Genomic DNA, 12149 nt, shown 5'->3' with positions numbered 1-12149 from the left:
CAAAAATCCAAAACCCAAATGCTCCAAAATTGGAAACTTTTTGAGTGCCAACGTGATGCCACAAGTGGAAAATTCCACACCTGACCTCCTGTGACAGGTTGCAGTTAAAATCCATTCAAAACTTTGTTTCATGCACATAATTATTAAAAAACATTATTCTGGGTTCAGGACTAGGTCTAAAAAAAGAAAAAGAAAAAACATTATGTAAAATTACCTTCAGGCTACGTGTACAATATATACATGAAACAGAAATGAATTTTGTGTTCAGACTTGGGTTCCCGCCCTAAGATATCTCATTACCATTCTGCTTTCTGTCTCTATAAATTTGCCTGTTCTGGACAGTTTGTATGAATAGAATCATACAACATGTGGTCCTGTGTGTCTGGCTTCTTTCCCCTAACATGGTGTTTTCCAGGGCGATCCATGTCGTAGCGTGTATCAGCACTTCATTCCTTTCCATTGCCAAATAATATTCCAACATGCAGGCAGACTGCATTTCGTTTGTCCATTCACCACTTGGTGGACATTCGTTTTTTTCCGTTTTTGGCTGTTATAAATAATGCTACTAGGAACATTCACGTACAAGTTTTTGTGTTTTCATTGATTTGGGTCTATACCTAGGACTGGAAATGCTAGATCATGTGGTAACTATATGTATATATTTAACCTTTTGATGAACTGACTGACTGTTTCCCAAAGGGGCTGCACCGTTTTATATTTCCACCAGCAGTGCACGAGGGCCAGCCCCATCCTCGAACACTTGCATCGTCTGTCTGTTTTATTGTAGCTGCCCAGCGGGTGTGGAGTTTGCTTTGTGTTTCCCTGATGGCTAATGATGCTGAGCATCCTTCCATTGCTCATTGGCCATTCATATATGCTCTTCAGAGAATTATCTTTTCAGATCCTTTGCCCGTTTTTTTTAAAGACCGTCTTGCTCTGTTGCTCTGGCTAGAGTGCAGTGGTGTCATCATAGCTCACTTCAACCGCAGACTCTTGGGCTCCAGCGATCCTCCTGCTTCAGCCTCCCGAGTAGCTGGGACTGTAGGCTTATGCCACCACACCCCACTAATTTTTTCTATTTTTCGCAGAGATGGGGTCTCGCTCTTGCTCAGGCTGGTCTTGAACTCCTGGCCTCAAGTGATCCTCCCACCTCAGCCTCCCAGAGTGCTAGGATTACAGGAATAGGCCTTTGCCCATTTTTTATTGGGTTATTTGTCTCTTAATATGGAGTCTTGGTAGCTCTTTATATATTCTAAATGCAAGTCCCATATCAGATATGTGATTTGCAACTAAAAAATCCTTTAAAATCATAATTCAGATGCTATCGTACCTCTGCTCTGGAGTCTTCCAATGGCTCCCATATCACTCAGGGTAAAAGCCAGTGTCCTACAAAGCCCACCGTTATCATGTCTCTACCTAATCTCCTACCCTTCTGCTGCTCCCTCTATCCTTTCCAGCCATTTGCTTCCTTGTTGTTCTTAGAACATGAGATGTCTACTGCTGCCTTTGACTTTTATTCTGTCTGTCCCCTCTGCCTGAAAATCCATCCCTCCAGAAGTCCTCAGACTTCCTTCCTTACTTCCTTCCTTCTGGTCTCTGCTCAGATATTACTTTCTCGATGAGGTCTATCTTGACAATCTTATTTAAAAATTACCGTTACCTCCACATTCCCAATCTTTTTTTTAACCATGCTCTATATATTTCCTCAGTGGCCATTTATCCTCTCCTAATACACTGTCGAATTTATTTACATGTATTATTGATTACCTATCTCCATGCACTAGAATCTCCCTATAAGGGTAGGGACTTTTTACTGTTTTTTGTTCACTGATGTATTACAAGTTCCTAGAACAGTTACTGGCTCATAGAAGGCTCACAACAAATATTTTTTAAGATAAAATATGAATATGTTAATGAGTAAAGGATTGTAAAAGTGGAGAGCCATTGGATAGTTTTGAGCAGAGGAGTGTCACGATCTGATTTATGCTTCAAAGACATCATTGTGAACACCATGTTGACTGTAGGCTGTAGTGGGGAGGCAGAAGCAGGGAGACTAACGAGAAGAGTGTTACAAGAATCTGGGCAAGAGAAGGTGTGACCTGCACCAGAGAGGGAGGAGTGAAAGTGATGAAGAGTGGTTGGATTTTGGAGATTTTTCTGAGGCAGAGTCTGGAGATTTTTTCAATGAGTTGGATGTGGGATGAGAGAAATAGAGGCATCAAGAATGACTCCAGGTTTTTTAGCCTGAGCAACTGGGAGAGCTGAGTTGCCATCAATGAAGAAGGAGAAGACAGTGGGTGGAACAGGTGCTGTGGATGGCATATCAGGAGGTCAGTTTTGGGGTATGGTCATTTGGGGATGTCTATTTGACTTCTATCTGGAATTCAGGAGAGAGTTCTGGGACAGAGATTGATATTCCAAATTGATATTGGGGAGACATGGGCATTTAGAAGGTATTTAAAGCTATGAGACCAGATAAGACTACCAAGGGGATGAGTGTAGCTATTAGTAGAAGAGGACTAAGCCCTGTGTCATTCCTCCGTAAAACTGGAGGAAGAGACAAGGCAACTGTTGTCAGGCACTGGGTGTCGGGCAGCAAGAGACATGAGAGAAGGTAAGTTCGTGAACAAATCCCACGATTGCCCGACTCTGCTTCAGGAGGACCATCGCTCAACCCAAAGGGTTGGATTCTGGAAGAGCAGAGTGGTCATGCTAAGACGAGGAGGCAGAAAGTAGAGCACCACAAATCTGAAGTAGCTGCAATCTGTGGGGTCAGACCGTGGAGGGCAGGATGCTGTGGAGAGGAGCACCCAATAAGTCCATGACTGAGTGCTGGGCTGTCATACGGAGGGTGACACTGTCCTGGATTTACCAGAGAGCAGCTGCTCCAAACTAGAGGATCAAGCAGGGCTGGAGGAGTTCTGGAGTTCTGGCCATGTTCAGGTAGGAAGACCATATTAACATCGTGTTAACACTCCTGGCACTCAGCTGAGACACCTCCCTCAGGAGAAAGGACCATGCCCTAAAACAGGTGATGGCAAACTCTTTCCGTGGAGGGTCAGTATTAAACACTTGAGGTTTTGTGGACAATCTGGGCTCTGCCACAACTACCTACTCAACTCTACCCCACCAAACCAAAAACAGGTCCACAGCACAGGCAGAGTTTGAGGGTCGAGTCCTGCCAAGTCGGAGGAGCTGGAGAAGACCTGGGGTTTCTAAAGATCCACACTAGGTGTGAAAACAAACCTATAGAAGTTCAGGGTGATCAGCCAGTCATAGAACTGTCTGCTAATAAGCATCAGTGCTTTTCAGAAGATAATAAGAGTTCATTGTCTCTACATTGTGTTAACCACAATATCTACTATTCCATTGAAAAATACTAGGCATATAAATAAACAGGGAAATGTGATCGAAAGTCAAAGGGAAAAGAAAGCAGTCAATAGGAACAGAACAAAAGATGCCCCAGATGTTGGACTTAGCAGACAAGTATTTAAAGCAGTTATTATATTCTTAAAGGAAAATATGTGCAGTAAATTGAAAGAAAATATGGTCTTAAAGAGCAAACCAAAAGAGAATTTCAGTGGAGAAACTGGAAATATAAAAAAGAACTAAATGAAAATCTAGAACTGAAAAGTGAAATAACTGAAGCAAAAAGTTCACTGGCTGGCCTTAACAGTAGACTGGACCTGGCAGAAGAGTCAGTAAACTTGAAAACAAGTCAATAGAAATTATTCACTCTGCAGAATAGAGAGAAAAAGATTGAAGAAAAATGAACAAAGCTTCAGGGACAGAATCAAGCAACTGGACATCCATTAGATCAGAGTTCCTGAAAGAGAAGAGAGTTATATTGGGGCAGAAATAATTTTAATAAAATAATGACTGAAAACATCCCCAAAACACCACTTCATAGGGATAAATGAAAGGGTGAGGTTTATTAAAGCATGTTGAAGTGAAAGATATGACAATCACTCAGGAAGGGAGATGTATAAATGGAATTTTTAAAAAAGAAAATTAGAGGAAAGAAATAGGAGACTATATGTATAGACAACGTTTTTTTTTTTCAGAGTGACAGTCTCACTCTGTCACCCAGATTGGAGTTCAGTGGCGTCATCATAGCTTACCGCGAGCTCCAACTCCTGGGCTCAAGTGATCCTCTTGCCTCAGCCTCCTGAGTAGCTGGGACTACAAGCACATGCCACCACACCTGGCTAAATTTTCTATTTTTTGTACAGATGGAGTCTCGCAGTGTTGCTCAGGCTGGTCTTGAACTCCAGGCCTCAAGCAATCCTCCCCTCTCAGCCTCTCAAAGTGCTCGAATTATAGGTGTGAGCCACTGTGCCTGGCCTTTTCTCTTTACTTTTTTAACATATGATCTAATGGCCTATGTAGAAGATCCAAGAGATTCTACAGAAAAATTATTAATATGATTAGAACTAAGAAGAGAGTTTAGCAAATTTTTTGGCTCACCCAAAGATGTGCAGGACCTTGTGGAAAAAATTATAAAACTTTATTACAAGATAGAAGAAAATTTAAATAAATGAACAGCTATATCATATTTGTGGATAGAAAGACTCAATATTTCAAACTTTTAAAAACTTTGTAGTGTGGAAATTTTCAAAACACACAGAAGGACACAGAATCAGATAACGAATCCTCACGTGCCCATCACTCCACTTCAACCACGACCGGTTCCTGGTCAATCTTGTTTTATCTGTTATCCCATCTGCTCCCAGGCATCATGTTATCACACTACACTTTATATATTGTCATATTATAATATTTATAGATTATAAATATTTTAGCCTATGCCTCTAGGAGATAACGACTATTTAAAAATACATAATCACAATGTCACCATCACACTTAAAAAAAATTAACAGTAACTTCTTAGTATCCTTCCATACCAGCCAATGTCTCATGGTCTCAATTGTCTCAATTGTCTCATTATTTGAATTTGTTTGAATCAGGTGCATACAAGATCCACAATGCAATTGGCTGTTACGTTGCTTAAGTCTCTTAATCTATAGGTTCTCCCTTCATCCGCTTTATGTTCTTTTCTTTGAAATTTATTTGTTAACTGGGTGTGGTGGCGCCTGCAGTTGCAGCTACTCAGGAGGCTGAGGTGGGAGGATCACTTGAGCCCAGGAGTTTGAGGTTGCTGTGAGCTGTGATGACACCACTGCATTCTAGCCTGGGGACAGAGCAAGACTCCGTAGGAAGGAAGGGAAAGAAGGAAAGAAGGAAGGAAGGAGGGAATGAAGGAAGGAAGGAAGAAAGATAGATTTCTGCAGGGTTTCCCATAGTTTGGATTTTGCCACTTACATCTCATAGTGTGGTGTGCCATGTTCTTTATCCTCTGTTTTGCCTGCTAACCAATAGAAAACGCACTATTTTTTTAAATGGCAATTTTCCTCAAGTTAATCTACAAGTTTAATGCAATTCCAATAAGAATCCCAATTTATTTTTTCATAGTCCTTGACAAATTGGACTCTAACATTCACACAGAAGAGTAAAGGGGCCAAGAATAGTCAAGACAATGAAAAGGAAGCGGGTGGGAGAAACTCCTCTGCAGAAACCAAGAGATGCTCTAACTTGGAAACATTTGAAACTTTGTAATGTCTGTGCAGGGAATACAAATAGGCCAACTGAATAGAAGAAAGAGGGTCTTGGTATAAGACGAGAGTTGACATTGTAAGTCAGAGAGGATGGAGCATTCAATGAAGGAAATCAGCTATCTGTAAGGAAAAAGATAGAAGTAGATCCCTACCTCAAACCACACACACTCACATGCACACATGCACAATCTCACAATGCATCGAACAGCTAAGTGTAAAAAACAAAACTGTAAAATTTCTAGAGGAAAATGGGAGAAATCATCTTTATGTTATCAAGGTAGGGAAGGATATCTTGAGTCACAAATACAAACCATGAAGGGCAAGAGAAATATATACATATATATATATATATTTTTTTTTTTTTTTGAGACAGAGTCTCCTTCTGTCATCCAGGCTCGAATGCAGTGGCATCATCATAGCTCACAGCAACCTCAAACTCCTGGGCTCAAGCGATCCTCCCACCTCAGCCTCCCAGATTGCTAGGATTACAGGCGTGAGCCACCGCGATGGGCCAAACAGTAATAAATTTGAAGAGATTAAAACTTAAAACTTCTGTATGACAAAAGATACTGCAAGTGAAAAGATAGTCCTCAACAGGAAACAATAGCTACTATTTATTTATGCAGGATTAGCATCCAAAATTTAAAAAGAAACTCCTAGGAATGAATAAGAGAAAGATGAACGGGCAAAGGATGAGCAATTCATAGTATATAAACCCCCCACAGCAAATACATGCATAAAAATGCTCAGCCTCATTAGTAATTAGGAAAACTGTATATTAAAATTAGGAGGCACCATTTCATCCCCCAAGGGTGGGGGAAAATTAAAATCAATTAAAATTAAGTCTGGTAAACAACGGCTAATGCTGGCAAGGATGTGGGTATTGGACAATATAAATTGCTGGTGGGAATGTAAACTGATAAAATCATTTTGGAAAGCGAACTGGAAATTCCTCCTAAAGTCAAGGACAGGTAGAGCTTATGTGCCACTTCTATGTGCCCCTTCTCCACCTTGCCCTTGTCTCAGGAGGCTGACGTTGACAGGCTGCCTTGTGCTTGGGCTTGGGTTCCCCAGTGGGCAGCCTGACAAGGGACCAGAGAGGAGGAAAGAGTGGTCAGGGTATTTGGTCACCTCGAGCCAGCTGAATCCCTCAGCAAAAGATCACTGTTTTCAAGATATCAATCTCTACACAATGGAGACACCCTGTAGAATTCGCAGCTGGGCTTAGTGGTGCCCACCGTAGTCCCAGCTACTCAGGAGGCTGAGGCAGGAGGATGGCTTGAGCCCAGGAGTCTGAGGCTACAGTGAGCTATGATTGTGCCACTGCACTGCAGCCTGGGCAACAGAGCCAGACCCTGTCTCTAAAAAACAAACGAACACACAAACAAAAATGGTTACGTTACATATATTTCACCTAATTTTTAAAAACCATAGTGTTAAGTGCAAAGAAGCAATTTGGCTTTAGCCTCTGACATGTTATTTCTTAAGAAACAAATCTGAAGCAGAAGTGGCAAAATGTTGACATTGTTTAGCCCTAGTAATGTCTACATGAGCATCTGTCTGCTATTTTCTGTAACTTGTTGTTTGAAATTTTTCATGAAAAAAAATTAAAACAGTGCATAGGAGAAGTGAGTCCAGCTCATGTAGACAACTGATTCAAGAAGCCTGGCTGGGAATGGAAGAGGTGGGGCCAAATCAGGGCCCCCAGTGGAGGGAGGAAGAGAGGAGAGGGGCCCCTCCTCCCTGGAGCCCCCATTAGCCCGCTGCCCCCAGCAGCACCTGCCCTGTGGGCGCTTCGGTGTGCCCGACCCTTCATCTCATCTCACCGCAACTCACCTCTCTCGGCAGGTGAGAAGGGATTTGTTTTTGCCACAGCTGTTAATAATAAAAAAAAAGCAGTAGGCTTGGGATTTGACCCCAGCCCTGCCGAAGCAGGTAGGCTCTCACCTCCCTTCCCACCACCAGACCACATTCTGCCTTCTGTCCGCCAGGACCTGGCGGGAACCTGCCCTCCTGGGACGTGTCTCCCATGCCTCTGCCCCCCACCCCACCCAGGACTCCCACCCCTGGGGGTGTCAGTTATTATTGCTCTGTGCTGGTCTGACTGGTATTCTCCTCTCATCATTTCAATGTGTGCTGTGTTTGCATTTTTCTCCCCACTGTTCTGCATTTCTTGAAGGCAAAGTCCAAATTTGATGCTATCTTTTAATCTATGTAAGCCTAGAAAGGGACAATAGAGATCAAATTGCAACAAATCCCATTTCTTAAAAAAGTTTCTAAGCCCCCTCGTCCCTTGATGCAATTAATATATGGATCCCCACGTCAACCTCAGCCTCATCCTTTGTCTTGGTGGCTTTGGGGCCAGATCATATACAGACACCTTCCTTGGGAGGGAGGAAGGGCAAGTTTGGTGGGTGACACAAGGGGAGGAGGGAGAAAGTAGCACCAAGGGATGGCAATGCCCGGGCATGGCCAGCGTCGTGGGTGTGTGACCCATGCGGTTGCACAGTGTCCCGAACTCAGCAGCATGCTCAGAATGCAGTGTCCCGAATGCTCAGCTGTTGCCATTTTGAAATCGTTAATACTTTTTGAACAAGGGGACCCACTTTTCATTGTACCTTGGGCCCCTCGAATTATGTAGCGGGTCCTGCGTCTGGGTGTCCAGCTCCGGCAGCTGATGGGAGCCAGTGTACATGAGAAAGCAGGTGTGGCAGCTTGTGGCCTCTGTTTGGGGCTGAGGCAGGAGGCGGCTGGGTGTGCAACCGGAGCTTGGGAGAAAAGTCTCTCCCTTTGCCGGTTTCCTCTTTCCAGGTCAGCCTGTGAATCTCAGCCTCCATTTCCCTCCTGCTGCTCAGCCCTCAGCCCAGAGTTGGGACAGCCCAGTCGCGTCACCGCCAGCCCCGGGATCCTTCCTCGACAGCTCCACCAGACAGCTCCCCTTGCTGCTCCCCCAGCAAGATCCCCAGCTTGTTTCCTTCTGCCGCTCTCCGCGTTGCCTTCTCTCTCTTCCTTCTTTCCAAATTGGCTTTTTAAAAACCAGCTTTATTGAGATGTAGCTCACATACCATACGATTTACCCATTTAAAGTGCAGCTTTCAATGGTTTTTAGTGCATTCTAGAGCTGTGCGACCATCGCCACAAGCAGTTTAGGACAATTTCGTCTCCGCATCTCCTCTATCACCCACTGCTCCCCACCCCCTGGCCCCACAACCACCGATCATGGATTTGCCCGTTCTGGACATTTCGAATAAATGGAATCATGTACAGTAATAGATGACCTTTTGTGTCTGGCTTCTCTCGTTCAGCACAGTGATTTTGAGGTTCATCCACGTTGTAGCACTGACGTGCTTCATTCCTTCTCATGACCAAACAACATCCCATCGCGTGGACAGACATGATGTCTGCCGGTTCCTCCATTGACGGATTCAAAGGAACTTTTCTCAGGAAACCTTTTCTGACTTGTTCCCACCTCACTCTCTCAGCCCTCGGCATTCTGTAGGTGGGGATTCGCGGTCATTTGTTCACGTGGCCGCTGCTACTGGAGCGGGGAGGCTTGCGGAAAGAGCAGGCAGCCTCAGGTGCGCACCCTGGGATGCCCCTTAGCGGCCGGGTGGCTTGTCCTCCTCGGGCCTTACTTCCTCGTCTGTGAAATGAGGATGGTTTTTCTTTCCAGCATGGTGGGCGGCGTGGCAGAGTGGCATACTTAAGGCACTGGGTGGTCAGCCGTGACCCCCCGCTGAGGGTGTGCAGGCAGGACCCACTCTCCTCCTTGCTCTTTCCCCGTCAACGTCTGAGCTCAGGGGTCTTTGACGAGAGTCAGGCTGAAGGGAGAAGAAATAGAAAGGACAGGAAAAACGGCTATCAGGGAATACTAGAGGACCTAATCCAAATGATACCAGTGAGAACAACGAGACGGGGACTGCACGGCATGTATATTTTGGGGTTGAGCGAGGAGAAGCAGGAAGAGCAGGGGTCTGCAGTCTGAAAACGCGTGTTCCCTGCCATGTCCAGGTCATTTACTTCTGATTCATCGGGACTGGGTTCCCTCGGTTTCCTCCTCTGTAAAATGGAGGATGAATCTGCACCATAGCTGCCCACCAGGGAGGGAAGGGCTCGAGCGCACGTGTACAGTGCCGCGTAAACCATTTACCCAGTGCGCTCCGAGGCGGCATGGTATTGCCACTGCCTCAAGGCAGGCCCTGCCTAAGGCCTGCAGGTGGCTGGACACCTTGTCCACTCTACGAGGCAGTGGCCTAGAGCCACTTCAGGCTGGGGCCCACTCTTCTCAGTGGCCTGGAGGCCTCTAGGACCCAGGGGACCTGATATTGTTCATCACTCGTTCATTCATTCATCAAATTTGACAACGTATAATGCTTCTTGCAGGGTACTGTGCTGTGACTAAGACACGGAGCCCACAGAGCCATGGTGAGCCGGACACCCAGAGGCACATTCAGATACAAGGTGCTGCCTGCCCTGTGTCACTCTGTGACTCCATACGCTTCCTGCCTTTCCTGTGCAGATTGACTGCTTGACTATGTCTGTTTATGATCTCCAGGGCTTGCTCATCTAACTCCTTGAATATGTGGGGATTTCTTTATGCTTTGCCCAGAGGATTAGCACAGTGGCAATGCTCTCAGGAGAGTCTCAAGAGATATTTGATGAATATATAAAAACATGAACCAATGGGGGGAAAAAAGAAACGGTGTGTTTCATGCCCTCACACAGTTATGCCCAGAAGCAATGCAGGAGCCATAGACCAGGCGAGGAGGGCTTCCTGGAGTAGGTGACATTTGAACTGGGTCTTGGAGGATGAGTTAGAGTTTGCCAAGCATTTATGTTCTCAGTGTAGGGAACAGCATTTGCAAAAGTATAAAAAGGCCTGAGTGATGAGAACTTCCTAATGGCTGATAGAGAGTGAGATGGTGACGGTGGAGTGATGGACAGTGGAAGGGACAGATGGGAGGAGTGGGGCAGTGTGAGGTTTCCAACAGTATAAATAGAAAAAAGTAGAAAGATCACTCAATCTTGACACTCAAGGACAATCACTATATACACAGGTAAGTTTTTAACAGACTTTATGTATGTTCTCTTTTAAAAAAACAGACTATATGTGCAGTGCTTTCTTTTGTATAGGAGCTATTTGTTTTAAAGAGACTTTTCCCCTTCTCTCTTTTTTCAGGAAGTTAACTCTGGTGCTGCGTGGGGAGAAACGTGGAGGGCAAAGAACACGTAGGTGACAAGTTGCCACCGGAGCCACCCGGACAATGTGGGATGCCACAGGGGCGGTGGGCTGGGGAGGAGGTGCCGTGTCCCCAGGTAAAGCTGTGGGCACAGGGAGACCGGTTGCGTCGCGGATGAAGAGGGAGGAGGAGTCCGCGCTGACTCACAGGCTTCTGGCTTAGGAAACAGGCTTGCTGCTGATACCTCTAAGAGCCGCGCAAGTTTATAAAGAACTGGGATGGGATCACCTTAGGTTTTCGTGGAAGTGTCCCGCGGGCAGTGGTCACGTGTGCTGGTCTCTCAAGAGCCCCATAACTGTCTGGGGCACCCGAGAGGTGCAGGCGGTTGTCCGGGGCGGGGAGCGCACCTGGGACGTCTAGGTCCTAAGCCTGACGCAAGGGGCCTCCTCGGGCCGGGAGCCAGCGCTCACGACCCTCCTCTTGCAGTCGAGGGCGTCGGACCTGGGGCCCAGTCGCCTCCCGGTTGGGAACAGGCGCTCGGCAGCCTTGCGTCCCCTCACTGCACCTGGGCGCCGGGGATGGAATCCCCGCCCCGCCACTTCCAGCCTCGGGGACTTTGGAGAAGTTGCTCTACCCCTCCTGCCTCAGTTTCCCCATCGGTACACGCTCGTCCGCGGAACAGAGGGCGGTCTGTAACCCCCAGAGGCCGCTCCACATCACGGGCACGCGGCGAGGGGGAGTGGCACGGCCTGGACTGTGGTCGCCCCGGCCGTCCCCGCCCCACGTCGCCGCGGAGGGTCGTGGGCAGGGCGGTGAGGGGCAGGCGAGGGGCAGAGCTGCCCCAGCCGGACGGGCGGGCCGGGCCGGCGCCGACTCCGCGCCTGAGGACCCGACCCGCGGCCAGGCCACCGGTCCCAGCGTACGCTGGGCCCCCGAGCCCCGGCCCTAGGCTCCGGTCGCCATCAGAACAAAAGTGGTGGCTCAGCCCCCACGCCACGGCGCCCCACAGGCCAGGGCCGCACCGCGCCCGCCGCCCCATGCACGCCGGCCGCGCCTTCGGCCCTTCCGCCCGAGCGCGCTCGGCTCTTTCCGCCACGGTCGGCGCAGGTGGAGGGGGCGGGGCGGGGGCCGTGCGTGGTGACGCCGCGGGGGGGTGACGCACCAGCGTGCCCCGCCCCCTCCCCCTCCCCGTTCAGGCTCTGGAAAGAGAAGAAAAAAAACTTTCTTTTTTTTTTAATTGAGGAATCAACAGCCGCCATCTTGTCGCGGACCCGACCGGGGCTTCGAGCGCGATCTACTCGGCCCCTCCGGTCCCGGGCCCCACAACCGCCCGCGCACCCCGCTCCGCCCGGCC

This window comes from Propithecus coquereli, unplaced genomic scaffold (assembly GCF_000956105.1).
Source record: "Propithecus coquereli isolate 6110/MARCELLA unplaced genomic scaffold, Pcoq_1.0 Scaffold27, whole genome shotgun sequence".
NCBI classification, from domain to species: domain Eukaryota; kingdom Metazoa; phylum Chordata; class Mammalia; order Primates; family Indriidae; genus Propithecus; species Propithecus coquereli.
This window is presented reverse-complemented; position numbering follows the sequence as displayed.